This window comes from Daphnia magna, linkage group LG9 (genome assembly GCF_020631705.1).
Source record: "Daphnia magna isolate NIES linkage group LG9, ASM2063170v1.1, whole genome shotgun sequence".
In the NCBI taxonomy this organism is placed as follows: domain Eukaryota; kingdom Metazoa; phylum Arthropoda; class Branchiopoda; order Diplostraca; family Daphniidae; genus Daphnia; species Daphnia magna.
In genome coordinates, this window is record NC_059190.1 from 7,504,747 (window position 1) to 7,527,213 (window position 22,467).

Below are 22,467 nucleotides of genomic sequence, written 5' to 3' on the forward strand. Positions count from 1 at the left end.
TCTACACTTTGCTATAATAAAATATTGATATTCAGTTATCGGATCAACAAATTTTTGTTACAATAATATTTTCATTTAAATCATAATTAGAATAAAGTTTTAGCCAATTAATTTCTTTTATTTGAATCGTTTTTTGAAGATTATTTTTTGTTTTTATTTTTATTTCTCAATTTTTGAACAAAATTAATCTGGACCATTAATTTTGAAAAACGAAAATTGTTCTTTAATAGAAATCGGCTCCAATTGGTTCTAGTCGGGGTTCCAGCCCCACCCCGAAAAAGCCAATTGGGGGACTACTGCGTCAACTGGGGTTAAACGAAATTAGCATTTTTCTTTCATTTTCATTTTGATGTTTGATTCTATATTTTAAAACCAAATAATTAATAGGGAATCTGATTCTATGTTTCTGATTACGTGGAATCTATGATTTAGATTGCCTTCTGATTGGAATGAAAATGTATAACGATTAGACCGATGTCTGTTTACATATATAAAAACAATGCCTCACTCTGGCATGCAATTCTCTGACGAGGATCTTGTTTGCCACGTCTCTTATACAACATGTCTTGATGTGGTAGTGGGTCCCACAGTAACGTGCTGATCACGATATGCATTGTACGACGCTTGTATGCGGAGTAAGTTCCTATAACGGTAGCATTTGAAGTGCGCTAAGTGAGCATGTCGATGGTTGGTAAGTAGAAATTCGTTGAGGCGCGGCGCGTAGCATTATTACAGCTGTCCGCAGCTACTCTGCGTCGAAGGATAGGAATCGTTACCGTATTCTAGAGAAAATCAATTCATTATTGTGTCCTTGCTCATCTTCCGAACATTCTGTTTAATATTCTTACTTCTAAAATTTGATTTTATAAATTTAGTTATTTAATACTGACTTGTCATTTTTTAGGACAATCCAGATTACCAGTGACACTGTGATTTGTTTCCAGTAAGTTGCATGTGTGTAGTTTACTTGTAAAGCAAAATAATTTATCGGTCACCTATAACTAGACAGCGATGCTGTGGGAAAAGTTAAAAAGGTTTTCCAAAGCGATGTTGACATTTTGATTAAAGAAAAATTACGGCGTGGAAAAAAACTATTTCTTATGTACTATAGAACGCCCCTGGGTGGGCTTGAACCACCAGCCTTCCGGTTAACAGCCGAACGCGCTAGCCAATTGCGCCACAAAGGCATATTTATTATGATGCTACGAACATTTGAATGCGTTACATGTATTCCAGTTCTTTACTCTGTCAATGAAGGGTTTCACAAACAGATGTTCAACCAAAAATTGGTAAAATCCTTACTGTATGTTTCTAACATTGTCTGTGCCTGGCTAGCTCAGTCGGTAGAGCATGAGACTCTTAATCTCAGGGTCGTGGGTTCGACCCCCACGTTGGGCGTAATATGTCTCTTATTATGTTTTCTTGTGTATTATTTAACCCAATTGAACAGATCAACACATTTTGTGAAAAAAGAATGCAAAATGTATACATTTGTGTTACTTACTATGCTATTGTGTGTTCCCATAGTGTAGCGGTTATCACGTCGGCCTAACACGCTGAAGGTCCTCAGTTCGATCCTGGGTGGGAACAGATGTCATTCTAACTTACCTCGCTTTGATCGAATGTTTTCGATATATTAGCGATCGCGCTGTTATTCACTTGCAGACTGCGACCAAATGTGTTATGCTGATAGTTGTCAGGTCTTCACAGCGTTTGTCTTATCACGTTGAATATACTCGCTGAGGATTCTTAAACACTCATTTCCGTAGCTGCGAAATGTGTACGTATGAAGAAATTCACTATAAAAATGAATCGAGGTCTCTGCTCTTGCATTTCTACACTTTGCTATAATAAAATATTGATATTCAGTTATCGGATCAACAAATTTTTGTTACAATAATATTTTCATTTAAATCATAATTAGAATAAAGTTTTAGCCAATTAATTTCTTTTATTTGAATCGTTTTTTGAAGATTATTTTTTGTTTTTATTTTTATTTCTCAATTTTTGAACAAAATTAATCTGGACCATTAATTTTGAAAAACGAAAATTGTTCTTTAATAGAAATCGGCTCCAATTGGTTCTAGTCGGGGTTCCAGCCCCACCCCGAAAAAGCCAATTGGGGGACTACTGCGTCAACTGGGGTTAAACGAAATTAGCATTTTTCTTTCATTTTCATTTTGATGTTTGATTCTATATTTTAAAACCAAATAATTAATAGGGAATCTGATTCTATGTTTCTGATTACGTGGAATCTATGATTTAGATTGCCTTCTGATTGGAATGAAAATGTATAACGATTAGACCGATGTCTGTTTACATATATAAAAACAATGCCTCACTCTGGCATGCAATTCTCTGACGAGGATCTTGTTTGCCACGTCTCTTATACAACATGTCTTGATGTGGTAGTGGGTCCCACAGTAACGTGCTGATCACGATATGCATTGTACGACGCTTGTATGCGGAGTAAGTTCCTATAACGGTAGCATTTGAAGTGCGCTAAGTGAGCATGTCGATGGTTGGTAAGTAGAAATTCGTTGAGGCGCGGCGCGTAGCATTATTACAGCTGTCCGCAGCTACTCTGCGTCGAAGGATAGGAATCGTTACCGTATTCTAGAGAAAATCAATTCATTATTGTGTCCTTGCTCATCTTCCGAACATTCTGTTTAATATTCTTACTTCTAAAATTTGATTTTATAAATTTAGTTATTTAATACTGACTTGTCATTTTTTAGGACAATCCAGATTACCAGTGACACTGTGATTTGTTTCCAGTAAGTTGCATGTGTGTAGTTTACTTGTAAAGCAAAATAATTTATCGGTCACCTATAACTAGACAGCGATGCTGTGGGAAAAGTTAAAAAGGTTTTCCAAAGCGATGTTGACATTTTGATTAAAGAAAAATTACGGCGTGGAAAAAAACTATTTCTTATGTACTATAGAACGCCCCTGGGTGGGCTTGAACCACCAGCCTTCCGGTTAACAGCCGAACGCGCTAGCCAATTTGCGCCACAAAGGCATATTTATTATGATGCTACGAACATTTGAATGCGTTACATGTATTCCAGTTCTTTACTCTGTCAATGAAGGGTTTCACAAACAGATGTTCAACCAAAAATTGGTAAAATCCTTACTGTATGTTTCTAACATTGTCTGTGCCTGGCTAGCTCAGTCGGTAGAGCATGAGACTCTTAATCTCAGGGTCGTGGGTTCGACCCCCACGTTGGGCGTAATATGTCTCTTATTATGTTTTCTTGTGTATTATTTAACCCAATTGAACAGATCAACACATTTTGTGAAAAAAGAATGCAAAATGTATACATTTGTGTTACTTACTATGCTATTGTGTGTTCCCATAGTGTAGCGGTTATCACGTCGGCCTAACACGCTGAAGGTCCTCAGTTCGATCCTGGGTGGGAACAGATGTCATTCTAACTTACCTCGCTTTGATCGAATGTTTTCGATATATTAGCGATCGCGCTGTTATTCACTTGCAGACTGCGACCAAATGTGTTATGCTGATAGTTGTCAGGTCTTCACAGCGTTTGTCTTATCACGTTGAATATACTCGCTGAGGATTCTTAAACACTCATTTCCGTAGCTGCGAAATGTGTACGTATGAAGAAATTCACTATAAAAATGAATCGAGGTCTCTGCTCTTGCATTTCTACACTTTGCTATAATAAAATATTGATATTCAGTTATCGGATCAACAAATTTTTGTTACAATAATATTTTCATTTAAATCATAATTAGAATAAAGTTTTAGCCAATTAATTTCTTTTATTTGAATCGTTTTTTGAAGATTATTTTTTGTTTTTATTTTTATTTCTCAATTTTTGAACAAAATTAATCTGGACCATTAATTTTGAAAAACGAAAATTGTTCTTTAATAGAAATCGGCTCCAATTGGTTCTAGTCGGGGGTTCCAGCCCCACCCCGAAAAAAGCCAATTGGGGGACTACTGCGTCAACTGGGGTTAAACGAAATTAGCATTTTTCTTTCATTTTCATTTTGATGTTTGATTCTATATTTTAAAACCAAATAATTAATAGGGAATCTGATTCTATGTTTCTGATTACGTGGAATCTATGATTTAGATTGCCTTCTGATTGGAATGAAAATGTATAACGATTAGACCGATGTCTGTTTACATATATAAAAACAATGCCTCACTCTGGCATGCAATTCTCTGACGAGGATCTTGTTTGCCACGTCTCTTATACAACATGTCTTGATGTGGTAGTGGGTCCCACAGTAACGTGCTGATCACGATATGCATTGTACGACGCTTGTATGCGGAGTAAGTTCCTATAACGGTAGCATTTGAAGTGCGCTAAGTGAGCATGTCGATGGTTGGTAAGTAGAAATTCGTTGAGGCGCGGCGCGTAGCATTATTACAGCTGTCCGCAGCTACTCTGCGTCGAAGGATAGGAATCGTTACCGTATTCTAGAGAAAATCAATTCATTATTGTGTCCTTGCTCATCTTCCGAACATTCTGTTTAATATTCTTACTTCTAAAATTTGATTTTATAAATTTAGTTATTTAATACTGACTTGTCATTTTTTAGGACAATCCAGATTACCAGTGACACTGTGATTTGTTTCCAGTAAGTTGCATGTGTGTAGTTTACTTGTAAAGCAAAATAATTTATCGGTCACCTATAACTAGACAGCGATGCTGTGGGAAAAGTTAAAAAGGTTTTCCAAAGCGATGTTGACATTTTGATTAAAGAAAAATTACGGCGTGGAAAAAAACTATTTCTTATGTACTATAGAACGCCCCTGGGTGGGCTTGAACCACCAGCCTTCCGGTTAACAGCCGAACGCGCTAGCCAATTGCGCCACAAAGGCATATTTATTATGATGCTACGAACATTTGAATGCGTTACATGTATTCCAGTTCTTTACTCTGTCAATGAAGGGTTTCACAAACAGATGTTCAACCAAAAATTGGTAAAATCCTTACTGTATGTTTCTAACATTGTCTGTGCCTGGCTAGCTCAGTCGGTAGAGCATGAGACTCTTAATCTCAGGGTCGTGGGTTCGACCCCCACGTTGGGCGTAATATGTCTCTTATTATGTTTTCTTGTGTATTATTTAACCCAATTGAACAGATCAACACATTTTGTGAAAAAAGAATGCAAAATGTATACATTTGTGTTACTTACTATGCTATTGTGTGTTCCCATAGTGTAGCGGTTATCACGTCGGCCTAACACGCTGAAGGTCCTCAGTTCGATCCTGGGTGGGAACAGATGTCATTCTAACTTACCTCGCTTTGATCGAATGTTTTCGATATATTAGCGATCGCGCTGTTATTCACTTGCAGACTGCGACCAAATGTGTTATGCTGATAGTTGTCAGGTCTTCACAGCGTTTGTCTTATCACGTTGAATATACTCGCTGAGGATTCTTAAACACTCATTTCCGTAGCTGCGAAATGTGTACGTATGAAGAAATTCACTATAAAAATGAATCGAGGTCTCTGCTCTTGCATTTCTACACTTTGCTATAATAAAATATTGATATTCAGTTATCGGATCAACAAATTTTTGTTACAATAATATTTTCATTTAAATCATAATTAGAATAAAGTTTTAGCCAATTAATTTCTTTTATTTGAATCGTTTTTTGAAGATTATTTTTTGTTTTTATTTTTATTTCTCAATTTTTGAACAAAATTAATCTGGACCATTAATTTTGAAAAACGAAAATTGTTCTTTAATAGAAATCGGCTCCAATTGGTTCTAGTCGGGGTTCCAGCCCCACCCCGAAAAAAGCCAATTGGGGGACTACTGCGTCAACTGGGGTTAAACGAAATTAGCATTTTTCTTTCATTTTCATTTTGATGTTTGATTCTATATTTTAAAACCAAATAATTAATAGGGAATCTGATTCTATGTTTCTGATTACGTGGAATCTATGATTTAGATTGCCTTCTGATTGGAATGAAAATGTATAACGATTAGACCGATGTCTGTTTACATATATAAAAACAATGCCTCACTCTGGCATGCAATTCTCTGACGAGGATCTTGTTTGCCACGTCTCTTATACAACATGTCTTGATGTGGTAGTGGGTCCCACAGTAACGTGCTGATCACGATATGCATTGTACGACGCTTGTATGCGGAGTAAGTTCCTATAACGGTAGCATTTGAAGTGCGCTAAGTGAGCATGTCGATGGTTGGTAAGTAGAAATTCGTTGAGGCGCGGCGCGTAGCATTATTACAGCTGTCCGCAGCTACTCTGCGTCGAAGGATAGGAATCGTTACCGTATTCTAGAGAAAATCAATTCATTATTGTGTCCTTGCTCATCTTCCGAACATTCTGTTTAATATTCTTACTTCTAAAATTTGATTTTATAAATTTAGTTATTTAATACTGACTTGTCATTTTTTAGGACAATCCAGATTACCAGTGACACTGTGATTTGTTTCCAGTAAGTTGCATGTGTGTAGTTTACTTGTAAAGCAAAATAATTTATCGGTCACCTATAACTAGACAGCGATGCTGTGGGAAAAGTTAAAAAGGTTTTCCAAAGCGATGTTGACATTTTGATTAAAGAAAAATTACGGCGTGGAAAAAAACTATTTCTTATGTACTATAGAACGCCCCTGGGTGGGCTTGAACCACCAGCCTTCCGGTTAACAGCCGAACGCGCTAGCCAATTGCGCCACAAAGGCATATTTATTATGATGCTACGAACATTTGAATGCGTTACATGTATTCCAGTTCTTTACTCTGTCAATGAAGGGTTTCACAAACAGATGTTCAACCAAAAATTGGTAAAATCCTTACTGTATGTTTCTAACATTGTCTGTGCCTGGCTAGCTCAGTCGGTAGAGCATGAGACTCTTAATCTCAGGGTCGTGGGTTCGACCCCCACGTTGGGCGTAATATGTCTCTTATTATGTTTTCTTGTGTATTATTTAACCCAATTGAACAGATCAACACATTTTGTGAAAAAAGAATGCAAAATGTATACATTTGTGTTACTTACTATGCTATTGTGTGTTCCCATAGTGTAGCGGTTATCACATCGGCCTAACACGCTGAAGGTCCTCAGTTCGATCCTGGGTGGGAACAGATGTCATTCTAACTTACCTCGCTTTGATCGAATGTTTTCGATATATTAGCGATCGCGCTGTTATTCACTTGCAGACTGCGACCAAATGTGTTATGCTGATAGTTGTCAGGTCTTCACAGCGTTTGTCTTATCACGTTGAATATACTCGCTGAGGATTCTTAAACACTCATTTCCGTAGCTGCGAAATGTGTACGTATGAAGAAATTCACTATAAAAATGAATCGAGGTCTCTGCTCTTGCATTTCTACACTTTGCTATAATAAAATATTGATATTCAGTTATCGGATCAACAAATTTTTGTTACAATAATATTTTCATTTAAATCATAATTAGAATAAAGTTTTAGCCAATTAATTTCTTTTATTTGAATCGTTTTTTGAAGATTATTTTTTGTTTTTATTTTTATTTCTCAATTTTTGAACAAAATTAATCTGGACCATTAATTTTGAAAAACGAAAATTGTTCTTTAATAGAAATCGGCTCCAATTGGTTCTAGTCGGGGTTCCAGCCCCACCCCGAAAAAGCCAATTGGGGGACTACTGCGTCAACTGGGGTTAAACGAAATTAGCATTTTTCTTTCATTTTCATTTTGATGTTTGATTCTATATTTTAAAACCAAATAATTAATAGGGAATCTCGATTCTATGTTTCTGATTACGTGGAATTATGATTTAGATTCTTCTTATTGGAAAAAAAAAATAAAAAAATAAAAAAAAATTTTTTTTTTTTTTAAAAAAAAAACCCCCCCCCCCCTTACCATTTTTTTTAAAAAATTTTTTTTTCCCCCCCCCTTTTTTAAAAATTTTTTTTTTTTTTGTTGTTTTAAAAAAAAAAAATAAAATAAAAAAAATTTTTAAATATTTTTTTTATTTTTAAAATTAAAAAAAAAAAAATTTTTTTTTTTTTTTTTTTTTTTTTTTTTTTTTTTTTTTTTTTTTTTTTTTTTTATTCTTCTTCTTCTTCTCTGGGCTGGCTGAAAGGTCCATTTGATGCTGACTTCCTTCAGGAACTTCCGAAGGGCTTCCTCGGCATACATCTTCTCCACTGCTTCTCGTAACTCTCGTTTGTGATCCAGAAATGCTGGCGAATATAAGAGAGGAGGAAGTCCGTACCAGCATGCTTGAGGTGTTCATGGAAGGCAATAATGATCCTTTCGGTAAATGGATGGCTTCCGGGAAGTAGAGGTGGATGCAACTGATCATACGGTAGTTTTGCGGGCCCAGCACGTCCTCCAAGCCGTAACACGCCATCTGGACCGAGAACAGGAGCCAAGGCCAGCAAACTGGAAGTAGAGTGGAGCGGTTTGCTCCTCTTGAGACGATGCAATTCCTCTTCGTATACCTCCGACTGACACGCCTTGACCAGCTCCTGGTATTTCTCGTCCTATTTGAATCTCCTTCCAAAGACCCGCATCTCTCTTTACGGAAGCAGAATATAAGTGGCTTGAGCGCATTTTTTCAGTCACGGCCATCCATGAAAGATCCACTAGACAGCTATCTCCTGATTGAAGTAAGAAGTCCGGCCCGTTCAACCATGCCGACGGCGTTGGCTGTTCATCGAGTGACGAACGGGTGGCGAAATCAGATGGATATATTACTCCTGGAATAAAACGCCTCTTCCGGCTCCGTGATGGTCTGAATTTCTCCGACGTGATTGCTCACAAAGACTTGGTAGGAAGCTGCGGTCGCTCAGATCCAATTCCGGACCATACTGCTATCCGTCCAGAGAAAACGCCGCTGGATCATTAGCTCGAGGATGGAATGAACCGTTCGAAGATGGCGATCACCCAGCAACGCAGCATTCAACTCCAACTTAGGAACTGAAATAGTTTTCTTCGGTGCAATCTTATTGGCTGCCTTGACTTGGCGCACCAGGATCCGTCCATCCGAGTAGACAACACGAAGGTAAATAACGGCAGCATAAGCTTCCTCCGAAGCGTCTCCAAAAGCGTGAAGCTCAACCATGGAGATCTTAATTCGATCGGGAAATAGACATCGTGGCATCTTCAACGTGTTGAGCAGCTCTAAAGAGAGAAACCAGTTTCTCCACCCAATTTCAAACGTCGTTCGTCGTCGTCGTTCGTTTGTCACCAGCCATCAAATCCGTCCATCCGAGCCCTTTGAGACCCAGAACTCTCAAACGAATCTTAGCCTTGACGATAAAAGGCGATGCAGTCCCCAACGGGTCGAAGACGCTGGCCACTTTGCTGACCAAATCAACTCTTGAAAACGCGAAATCTAGCATCTTGTCCACTTTGAATCCCAGCAGATCAGCCTTTGGATCCCAGACGATTCCGAGCACTCTTTCTGTGCCTTCACCCGTTATCGGATGAGAAGAGGCTGGATCAGTTGCCGGCTCCGTTCTCGATACTGCTCGCAGGAAATCACTGGAATTTGAAATCTAGCCTTGGAGGTTCAGATCTGAGCTGCTCAATGCATTCTTGACGGTGACGACTTCCTCGACTGCTTCTGCTACGGATGAGGCGTAACCCAAATAGTCGTCGACGTACATTCTCTCCTTGACGGCCTGGATCACATTTTCTGGCACTCCGGCGTCTTCTAAGATGCGACGGACTGTGTAGATAGCTACAAACGGTGAACAGTTGACTCCGAATGGGAGTCGATCCATTCGACAAACAATTGGCTCAGCAGCGTCCTTTTCCTGCCACAAAAAGCAGAAGTAGTTACGATCTTTGCTAGAAAGACGAAAACGGCTGAACATGGCCTCGATATCCGAGGCCCAGGCAATCTCTCCTTCACGGAAACGGGTGATGACGGCGGCCAATGATGGCTGCAAGGCTGGAACACTGATGATTGCGTCATTCAGACATTTCCCTTTGAAGGCAGCGGCGGCGTCGTAGACTACTCGTAGTTTCTTTCCTTTATATACTCCGTGATGTGCTAGAAAGTACCGAGCGCTAGCTGGATCCGGAACATGGGATGCGTAACCCTGGTCTACGTATTTCTGAACGGCCGCTCGATAATCCTTCTCGAACTCTGGTTGACGTCTGAAACGGCTCAACAGGCTCCAAAATCTATTCTCCGCCATCTGACGATTGCTGTCTAAGTTGGGCTCTCCCTCACGCCAGATGATTGGTACCACGTAACCAACTTCTAATCGTTTCGTTTTCTTCTGGACGATCTCGAGGGCTCTCTTGTTCTCGGTTGAGATACACCCAATCTGATGTTCAGTTCCATAGTCTTCGGTATCGCAAACCGACGCATTTCCGCGGTTAGATTGGCTAACGAGGTGCCTCCGGATATCTTGCAGCTCCGAACGGATCTGAAGTTTACTCGACCTTCAACAACGCCTCACACGATCCACCCGAACGCCGTCTTGGAGGCAATGGGCTCTTTCTCCGCTCCAACTCTTGATTCAATGACCGCTACTAAATGAGCGTGATCTAATCCAACTAAAATGTCAACTCCTCCTCCTGTCTCCCCGAACGGAAGACTCGCTAAGTGGGACAATTGGGCTTTCTCCTTATGCCAGTCTGTCACAGGTGTTAAACTAGCCACCTTCTTCATAGTGGATCCTTCCAAAGACAGGACCTCTTAATCTGCGGCTTGAACCCGAAATTGGATCCTTTTCGAACGATAACGAGTGATTACTCAACCGGCTCCATCCACGGTTAGAAACTAAGGTGGCCCACGAAGCCTCAGAGCCTTGGCAAACGCACTGCGCATTAGAGTCGAGTCGCTTCCTTCGTCGATAAAAATGTTGGCTAAAACCCAACTGCCATCTTCGGCCATCACTGATAGTCGCAGTATACCCATTCCTACCCGTTGTGGTGCACCAGTCCTCGCTGTCGTAGGTCTTGCTTTCTCTTCAATCTCCTTCTCTGACGACGGGCCTTCTCTGGTGGAGCCATGCAGCAACTGATAATGATAGTACCGGAACGCTTGCATAGCCTCCGTCTGTCGGATTCACGAACTGAATGCTTGGTTGAAAAGCAGCAAAAGCAAAGACGTCGACGCCTGCAGAATGTGAGACGCTCCCCGACGGAAAGTGATTTAAAATCCTCACACTCAACCAATCGATGATCCTTCTCACACTTAAAACGGAACGGCTTACTGTTAAAGCGACTAAACTCCCCTTTCTGCCCGTCAAATTACTTGGCCGAACTCTGATTTGTCCGGGCTTGACGTTTCTGATTAAACTGTTTGCTCGAGGCTGGATTGACCTGGTCTGCTGCTATGCTGAAAGCGTTTTGGTACGCGGAAGCGCGAGAACACAGCCAAATCCCGAAATCATCCAGACTTTGATCTTCAATCTGTCCTCGCCTCCCTTCATTCCAGGCCAATCGATCGTGCAACGGAAGCTTCAAGCAAATTTTCTCGATCAGATCCGTTGTGCCGGTCTCCCCGATCTTGCTGAGATCGGATAGATGAGTGCGGATCCTCTCCGCAAATCGCTTGAATGATCATGGATCCTGCTTTGGCTAGAGCTTTCCGATGGCTTGATGATGGGCTGCTCTCATGACGTCACGCCGTCCACAAGTCTGTTTCAGACGAACAAGAGCATCGATATAAGCTGGCTCTCCACCTCCAAGTCCGTAGACTAAATCCAAACAGTCTCAACGTAAATAGCTCTTCAGAAGCGCCAGCTTCTCTCCAGCTGACTTAGGAGTGTCGTGTACTAGCGCCCTGAATAGATCAATCCAGGAGAACCATTCGAGCGCCTTTCCTTCGAAACCTCTAGCTCGGCCGACACGGATGAACGCACGCTATGAGTGGTGACAACAGGTGGAAGCAGGCTCGCACTGCATAAGTCGATCCATGTGTCAGGATTTTCTTGATTGTTGTTGATGTTAATTCGACGTTGCTGATTCAACCCATCCTCGGCTGGAGGAATAGGACGTTGACTAACAGACGTAAGCTGGTCCTCTTCGGGCGGCTGATTCCTTCTTGGATTCTCTATTCCCAACTACCTGAGGGCATTTTGAGTTTCATCCGCTTCCTGCCAGGCCCGATCCACTCGTTCACGAGCTTGCTCTGCTCTCAGCAACGCGCTGGCGATCTCTTCCTGACAAGCACGTTCCCTTCTCTGCACTGATGATGGGTCGATTGGAGGTGATGGGTTCGGGATGATGTTTCGTTCGATGACCGATTCTGCATCTCCTTCTCGGCTGATCAAATAGACTTGTGCAGCAGTGGCCAGCTCACTCGAACGTGTGATGTAGGTTAAGTGATTAGAATCTTGTCTTTCGGCCTCAACGTCGTCGTCTTGGATCGACAATATCTCGGAGTACAGCCGTGTGCTCTCCAGCAGCAATTCTTCGACGTGGCGTAGAAGTCCTATCGAGGCTCCTCTTGAACCTCTTACATTGATGACTGATTCGATCTGTCGGTTGGTCATCGTGATCTGGCGACGCAACGTCGCTCTTCTTGACTTTATGGCTGCTAGTCTTTCGACGACCTCCTCGTTTGCTTCTTCCCCGCCAGCTGGCGACCCATCGTCCATGTTGGGCACCGAACGAAAGTGCACCGACGTGCTATGAGATGGTAAGACTTGAGATGAGATTCTGAATAAAGTCGATAGCCAGCAGGTAGACCCCTCTAGCAAGATATAACCGCCGGTTGAAAACTCAACTGGCTGGACTAATGAATGTAAAGATGTAAATAAATCTTGTATGGAGCTGTAAGGAACTCAGCTCCGGTTCGAAGGACCAAATGTTCTCACTAGACGAGAACCTGAAAATGATTACAAGTTGGGTCAGCTGTTGCGAGCAGCTGACAGTAACGGACTAGAAAGTCTGTGACGAAATGTTGTGTAATATTCTTTGAAGTTGAAGGTTCCTTATAAGAGAATTAGTTAGCATAGTGAAAGGGAAGAAAATCATGATGCGTAATACCTGGGAAATAACAGGACACACATAAACAACAGAAAGAAAGAGTAATGATCACTCGCACAAGTTGGAAAGATGACAGATCAACCTGGTAAAGGAAACATTGAATTAGAAAGAGGCACAGGTCATAACGATAAGTGAAGATTACCAATGACGTGAAGAAAGGACATGAATCACAATGTCTCACAATCACAGGCCAAAATATAATCACGGAAGATTTCAACTGAATAAACAAATTGGTTTAGATTCAAATACACATAATACGGACAATGAATTATCATACCTGATGCAATGATAGAAATATCACTAAATGACAACAAATAACCGCAATGATAGAAACCAGTAAATCTCTCAGAGAACAGAGACTATGCGTTCGCTCAGGCAAACCACGCTTTCAGCAGACGATAAAATGGTGATAAGACTGACAGAGAGAGAAGAAGAAGGGGGGAGAGATAAAGAAAGGCGCAAAATACAATTAAACGTTGCCAGATCGGGGCAATGCGGTTTTCGCCGATTCAGCATTTAAAGAGGAAACAAGTAATAACTATATTACCATTTGTTGTAAAGTAGTATTTTCCCTTAACGACTCTTCAATCAAGTGGTATTGAGCTGGCTCACAAGCAGTTTCTATGAAAAGGCCACAGCTGGGCCTTTGAAAACGTAAGTACCATTTCCACAGGTCACTCCAAGTATTTTTTTAAAAGTCACTAGCTCGTCACCGTTTCTCTTAACCTGTTCGTCTATGGCTGACACTTAAGCCACCAAATATTTTCCACGGGGGTTAGCTCACAACTTGCTGTGCTTATCGGACCCTTTGCTGAGGACAAAATTTGCGATGTGGTGTGAGGACCAATATTTTCTTCGTCAACTTGTGTAGTGTCAACTGGATGGGGGATAATACACTGTTATTTTTTCTTCGTCACTGCTTGAGATTTTCCTTTTCTTTATCTTTGTTTGCCATGACCCCGACCCAGTAACCACTAAAATGAGTCTTCCAGCACCAATTCTACTGCAAAATATTTGTTGTCCTTTTTTGACATTTTTTCTGATCATCTCGCTTCATATGAAGAAACTGATTTAAACAACTATGAATACATTTATAAAAAGGCGTAATAATCAAGTGAAAAAATAGCTGGACAATGAAACATTCATACGTTTCCACGTGAGGAACAATCTCAGAATGGAATATAAAATTATATGACACGGAATAGTATAACATATTTATCTTCTATACGTAAGCAATGTAAAAGAAGTCAAATGATGCAACAAGTTCTGAATTGTAAAAAAAACTGTTTCGTAGTTTTAAGTTGTTGGAAGGTGTCGATTCAAAAGATTTCTCTGAAACCTATCCATATTTAGCGGCGTTGACGATTAATGAAATTCTGTGACACTAAATAGTGTTTCATGTTACTCATCGATACATAACAAATTTAGAAGATGTTAAATTATACGATAAGTACTAAACTAAACAATAACTCTTTGATGTTTTTAAACTGCTGGTAGTCATGCATTTATAAACTTTGACTTTAAACTAAGATATTTAGCGTTGTTTACATTTTATTTTAATGAATTGGCATAGTGGTAATGTAAAGCAGACGACTTTTTCTTCTATCAGATAAGTTCATTTATTTAAGATCATTAGCTCATTCCGTGAGCAGAAATATAGAAAAACTTCTGTCGGAAGAAGAAAAGAACAAAACAGACTAAAGCGTCTCTACAGTCAAATAGAAAATGTAGATCAAGAAGTCAACGAACCCAAAACTTTAAGAATGGAAAACTGCTTATAAAAATTTTCTTATCGATGAAGATTTGGAAGGCAGTTTCAGTATATCATCTTTTGATAGTGATGAGTTTTTTTCGTCAAGCGACGGCGAATCAAGTTTAGATTTTAGAGAAAAATTTTTTATTAGATCGCAAGATCTGATGATAAGAAGTTGGAGCTGAGCCATTTCCTAGCAAGATGGGCATTATACAGACAATCCACCGATGCTGCAACAAATTCTTTGTTAACAGATTACGGGAGTTGAAACAACAGAATAGTTTTTTAGTCATCTTCCTAAGGATTCTCGTACTTTACTCTATACGCCAAGAATATTACATCTACGAGATATTGCAATAATTAATCCGTCACGGGGGTGACGGATTTAACTTTTAAAAATAACGAATAAACAATTGTAGTACTTACGTTTGCGTTGACTCCATTCTGATGCCAGGCGGTACGGTTTGAAGACGGCTTCCACTGGGTATTGTAACGTTGGACGAAGAAAAGGACGTAACGATGGCAGGGTGTGAATCGTTTATTCAACTCGTCCTCAACACTAACAAGTTGGTTACACAGCTACAAGAGAACTAATACCGTCTCCAACACTAACAAGTCGGTTACACAGCTACAAAAGAACTAATACACACACTAGCTAGAAGAAGACTGGCGAAAAGAAATCGTGTTTTGGGTTTTATACCACTAGTTGGTTTGGGGACGCTAAGGTTGGCGTGGGGTAATAAAAAAGAAAACATCAGCAACCAGTTCATGAAGAAATGTGAACCGGTGCAAAAAAAAGGGAAAGAAGGTTGAGAGATAAGGTGGAGGCATTGACACCTTGGTCAGCGGAAGGGGGCAATAAAATAATAAAAGAGATAGCGTAGAAAGGAGGTCAAGGATGGGGGGAGAAATATGAGGTTGTACACACTTAAACTAAATGCAGTTAACTTTATTCTAATTAAAGTCTTAACTCTAGCGGGAGTCCTTACAATATAGACGGAGGAAATTATCATCACGAATTTTAAAAGGCTTGCAAGACCAACTACGACGAATTTTGATGTTTCCCCTCAGCAAGCCAGTGCAATTGTTAAGTAATATTAATGGAATTCCGTTAACAAGGAGTAGTACAAGTGCATCTGGCATCTGCTAGGTCTTTTCAAAGAAGAAACCAATTCATTTCCCATTGTGTTACAGTTTTTAAAAATGATCACTTGCACAATTAAAGCTTACAACAAAAATGACACAAAATGATAGACAATTATAATTTATTTACATAATCTCGAAGGGTAGTCAGCTAATGCAGGGCTCCTTTTTAAGGTCTCACGCGACAGGTAGCCATCTAACGCAGGGCTCCTTCTTAATTTCCTGTCGTACGTCGGGCTAAATCCTGACTCACTCTCTAAATGTCAGAGAGATGTATTGTCGACTCAAGTTCGATCTGCCATCTAGGGGTGGAACTATACAAAACGGGAAACAGACATGGTAACACAATTCGACAAGAGAGGGGAGAGGGCAGCACTTAACAATCGGTGTATTTCATGGGATGAGTAAACCTGAAGAAATAAACGCGTACTTTACTACATTCATTAAGGAAATGGATTCATTGCAAATGAAAGGGGGCATAGATGTGGAAGTGACATCTGGAGAAATGCAACGATTACCAATTAAGATTGCAGCTTTAACAGCAGACAATCCGGCTAAGGCAGTAGCCACTGGAGCAGCTGGGCACACCGCTAAGGTAACAATTTACTACGACCTCAAAAAAGAAAAGAAAATATGATTTATTATTTTCCTTTGCCTGACATGGTTTTACAGAATGCATGCTCCGAGTGGACCACTAAAAGGATATATCTATTTCAAAAACATGGAAAGAATCATGACCGTGTCGTTTACCTATTGTAATACATCCCCGTGTGAGGGTGGGTGGCATTACGAGCATCAAAAAATAATAAAATGTGTATTGTTAACTAAGGCCATAAAACTACACTGGAGTAGACATAACAGTACAAGAAACAAAAATAGGAACAGAGACATAATGGGAGTCATCTTAAATTCAGCTCACGTCGTAGCGCGAGCGATACGGCGAGAACGTGACGGAAGAAACTATAAAAACACGGCTCGTTGAGACGTCGGAGAGAGAATGAGAGAAACAGTCAGATGGATGGATGGATGGCACATGGACGTGCAACACGTACAGCCAATCATAAGATTTTTATCTAAAAGATTGATTGGTGACGCGCGTGCAACCAATCAGTCAGTGGTTTTTAGTCACGCGATATGCGTAGCGCACGTTAGTCAGACGCAGGTGTTCAATTAGGTCTTAGCCGATACGTCGATGACTAACGGCTACTATGCGGATTACACTACTTGATGAAAATAATATGAGAAAATAAAATATATAGGGAAGTAAATTAAAGAGTAAAATGCAGATACAATAAAATATAAACAAGAGTAAATATAAGAGAACAAAAATGTGAGCATAATAGGTAAATGTATTTGTAGGCCTTCGTAACATCGCTCCCAGTGGTACGAGATTACGTCCCGTAATCCGACATCAGACTGTGGTGGTTCGTTGAGTGCCCAAAGTGTCAGAGTCTTCCATGGGGCGACAGCATACTTCCCAGATGATTCCAAAAAGACCCAAACAGTAGCAGATGCGTAAGACGACTAAAACCACAACTATAAGGAGGAAGCTTATGAGAGACTTTGGTGATCTTCCACCAGCTGGTATAATGCTCTACATCCGCGGCTGTCACTAAAACACTTGTCGCACTAGGACGATGATTTAATGAAAAGTCAGGAGGCGCACTTCATTCATGGCGGCCACGACATTCACGTGGTTAAGTAAAATATCACTTAAGGCTGGGTTGCTGCGATGATCGTTGTCGAAGAATTTTACGTCGTCGTAACGGAAGGAATGTGCTAGCGTTTGTTCCGGCAATACAGTTTTGGGGTCTATCCTTGGTTGGTTGGTGTTGTTAGGGAATGCGTAAGACTAATCCTTGAAGTTGACGAAACCATTTGTCCAATAGCATGGGGAATATTTTGCTAATTCCCAGCCATCAACATTAATGGTGTAATTGTTAAATTTCGGCTGCGGTCCACAAAACGCGATAACAGTCTCAAATGTGGCATTTAAACTGAATCACAACGGTAGTCTGTCCAAAAGCTTGTATATCGTGCACTGTGGTAATTTTAAATGCGAAGCGGCATGCCAACTGTTATACCGAGTGGCTGCAATTGCTCTTTCATGTTTTGCTTTCCGGGCATTACATTCTAACATTTTAATCATACGCAATAATTCATTCTCACGATCGGTAACGTGGTCTCGTATATTTTGTTTATTAGCCGTTCTATCTAAGTCTTTAGCACTAGATGGCGCGGGAGTCTCTACGGTGATTGGCGGAAACTTTTCCATGATGGCCGCCGTAATTAGAATCAATTTTGATTGGCCGACGATGTAAAAACTTGTCGTTCGGTTCGAGCAATGTTCTTGAATTGGAACGCAAGGTGGCCGAAGAGTTAGATGAAAATCTAGCTGAAACTCGTCGTTCAAAAGGCGAAAATACTTTTCATCTTCTGGTTTTTGCATCAGTGTCCCAATTCCAGATTCAACAACTCGAGTTGTATCTCGAGTTTTATGGGTGTATGTCGTGTCCCAAACTAGAGTTAAATGGTTGTGCGATAGGGCACCGGCAGCTGCGGAAGCTTTCCGATTGGTGTCGGGAAATCTTCATCTTCCATTCGTTCATACAACTGCACTTGTTCAAGCGCAGAGTTCAGAATTTCTGAGTCGATGGTTCGTAACCAATATCCGACAATTTCCGGATAACGTGTAAATACATACAGTACCCACCAAACGATTAGGTAAAACTTCGTTGTTTTATTGCATTCTGATGGCATTATGAGTTTTAGGAAAACTTTAATATCTTTTTACTGGTAAGAGCTAAATTTATTTTCTTGTTTCCTCTTTCAGAGGAGAAAGTGCTCTAAAAGTTGTCTATACATGAAAATATCGTAGGAATTACACCCAAGGCGCTAGAGTATCGTTCATATGATTATGTACACCACTTTCCCCCCTATAAGCGCCATGTTAAAACCAGCATTTTCAAAAATATAAATAAAATAATTTAAAACATTCAAAACTTAAATTTTTATGCCATACAAAGCGTTATTATTTTCTCTATTCGAATATAGTGTATGTATTAGAATTAAATTAACTAAACAATCCTTTCCTATACTCCAATGCTGGTACACTCAGATGTTTTGGAGAGAAAATTATAACTTGGGCTTGCGCCACCAGGGGTGCTGGTATCAAAAACTCAAGTTCCTTCTGATAGAGGAAAAAGAAAAAGAAATCTATTACCATTAAAAATATATTAAAGTTTGCCTAAGACCCTTAGCGCAACAAGAATGCACTAAAGAAACGGGGGAGTACCTGATCGTTTGGTGGGTACTGTATTTATCGTCCGAAAGAATCATGTCATGGCCACCGCATTTCTTATTATTAATCATACTATTGCACTCTGCTGGCATCGTATCAATGGAAGTTTTGTCAGGCACAATCACCAATTGTCCGAAAAAGGTCATTGTTACATGGCGAATGTTTCTCCACTTTGCGCTAATAAAACCAAGAAATTTTACCGCGGAGCGTTCATTACTATAGACAGCGTATCTCAATTGAATGGCACTGGTATTATTCGCTTCTGGCTAGCAGTCAGCATCAGTAAATTGAATAATTTCCATATTCAACGGCTTTGTGCAGTAGCACAAATTCGTTTGAATTGCACGTGCGTTTAGGCCAAAAAAAAATAGCAGCAGTAGATATGGCAATGGCGACATTTTTATATGCGAAACATAGGGGAAACGGTACAGACAAAAATAAAACGGAACAATATTATAGCCAACTATTCTAAGTCATCGTGTGGGTTTCTTAATTCTAAATAAAGGAAAATAATAAAAGAGAAATTATACAGTACCTACCAGAACTCTTTGGAAGCCTGGGAGAACCTTATGCAAAAACGCCGTTTTTGCGGTTCTCTCACTGCTGCAATTTTTACCCAAATGGTACTATTTTTTGTGTGTACGTTCTCATAAATAGTGAGAACGTCCCCATTTTTTTTCCAGAATTTTATTTTAATGGGAAGGGAGGGGAGGTAAAAATTCAATGAAAAAGTCTTTAGAAAGCCGAGAGGAACTTATGCAAATTAGGTCACTTTGGCTTTTTTAAAAACAAACAATGGAATAAAAAATGGGCAATCTATTTCACATTTAACTAGTTTTTCTACATACTTTCGTTTGTCTTTTTCATCAAGTCCCTGTGCATAGTCACTTAATTCACAGATTGTTATTATGGGATCCCTTATCAGCCCGCTATTTTCCTCTACAACATCCATTTGTCTGCTACAGAAAGTAAACACGTCTACAAAAAAATTAATAATAAATAATGTACATCTATATCGAGGTCAAATAAAAATTACAAGATTACCTGGTAACGAAGGAATTTTGTAATCCAATTATGAATGGAACGGAAGATAATTTCAATGGGAAAAATTAAAACTAAAACTACAACGGGCGAAACTCCATAAGCCACCATGCAAGAACTGTTACTAGTTCGTGTCCAATTTTTTTTTACAATTTCATCGAACTGGCAACTTCGGACGTTAGCCAACTCTATAACGGAATGCGCTAGCGTTAGCGCTGCTATATGTGTGGTGTAAATGGTACAAAGGCGTATATTCGGGAAAAACTAGGGAAAGGGAGGTTGTAACTTGTAAAACGAAAAGTGGGTCAGTAATTCAGTGTTTCAGTGTTCGACTAAGTGTGAGGTGTTAGTGTCAGTGTAAGTGTGAAGTATGGTATTGTTTAACAAAATTTGGAACTTAGATAAAGTGAGTATTTCGCACGTCAGTCTTTTTTTTAACATCGAACCGAAATTCGTTATAATTTAATTTTTATGGAATAAACATAAAGAAAAGAATTAAAAAAGTAAGATAAACATTTCGTAGAAATAACAGCAAAGATAAACATTGATATCTGAGAACATACACAAAAAGTTTCATATTTATTCCACAATACTCTGTTTTATTTTATTTATTTATTTATTTTTTGTTAGAGAGAGTTAAGAAAGTGTTATTCTTTTTTGATTTTTTTCTATTCTTCTTATGGAAAACTCATCACATTAAAGACATTTTTCTTTTCGGTTCTGTTAAGTATGCTGTTTTTTTTTATCTTTCTATTGTTTCGATTTCCTTTCCTTTCCGAGTGGGTTTTTTTTTGTTTGTTTTGTTTTGTTCTTTGCCTCTTTGGGAATTATTGGTGCTTTGTTTATTATTTGAATTTTCTTTTACTAAAACAGAGTTTGCTGGAACATAAAACATATATTGACAGCTATATAACGGTTTACTGTAAGATTTCGGGATTTTAAAACTTTTCAGAAACAAATAAATTCTAGGCGTCGTCTTCAGTGACGTGGCCGCTTGCTGGGGGGTTGAGGTTCCCCGTCGCCCTGATCCTCGGTTGACCAGGGTGGTTCCAGATCATCCAGTCGCATCGCAAGGGCGATGAAGCGGTCGTAACCCTTTTCTTCGACTGCGGCCTTCATCTGTTGGATGCTGCGCCTCTCCATGTCACGATACCTTTTCTCCAGGATCGCTGGAGTTAAGGAGAGCGCTCGCAATGGGCTGGTGGAGGCGGATGAATGAATGAAGAACATAGAAGAACGTATGAAATCGGGGACAGTACAGAAGCTACTGTGGAGTTAAATTGTTTTTATTTTTTAAACTTACCATGTATAATTACTGTATGGTTGTAATAATATATTCAATTTGAACTAATGCAAAAGGACGTTGATTTATTTCAAAAATATTTAAAAATTTCAGCAAAAATTCATTTGCTACAGAAAAGAAAAGTGTTAACGGTTTGACGTTGTTCATCGGGTCGATGGCGGTTCGGGTTACTGGGGTGAACCGACGCAAGGTGAGTAAGCTTTTGATCCGGTTAAACCGTGTAACCCGTCGTATGTTGACGGTGCGACCCTCCTCGCTACGAACCATAAAACTATTTTTCCCGCTCTATCGCTACTTGTTTAGTGCCCTTTTATGTTTTACTAGCCAAAATAGATAAATTAACAATCGTTGTAAATTTTACTACTTTATTTACTGCAGGCAAATTTTCAACAAATGAACCAAAAAGAGACAAAATGGCAAAGGAAAAGACAACAGGATACAGGAATGGGAGACGGAAGACAACGAATGATAGAAAAGATATATTGATGCCATAAGCATTTTCATGACAGTCGGGATCGTATTCGGTGCGTGCTTTACTCGTGCTTACGCTTCACCTCCTTGGTTAGAGCGGTAATAGGACGCGTCCCACGAAGAAGACGGCCATCCATAAAGCGGAGAATGACGATTCGCCCCCTCGAGATCCAGGATCCTTTTCACTGTGTCTACCACATCACGCCAGTTTTTGTTCCGGATATAGAATTGAAGCCTATTTGCATAAGGGCAGTCCTAGCCTGTAGGCTTTCTTCATAGCGGTGCTACTTTTGGATCCAGGAGTTCTCTCCGTCCGAATCTGATGCCCGGCTAGTTGAATAGACGACCTGTTGCTGCGGCTCTGACCAATCTTGCACCGCTGACTGCTGCTGTTGCACCCAGACTTGGTCGGCCGGCTGCTGTGGTGGTAGTGGTTCATGGTGAACGGGTTGTTGACGTTGTAGAGATGAAAGTGGGAAATGAAAGAGGGTTGTGATATGGTTG

General features: G+C 39.9%; 1 pseudogene; it reads right to left on the minus strand.

The window, feature by feature from the left end:
* Positions 1-11,673: 11,673 nt before the first annotated feature.
* On the minus strand, positions 11,674-12,560 carry LOC116932424 (annotated as a pseudogene).
* Positions 12,561-22,467: the final 9,907 nt, after the last annotated feature.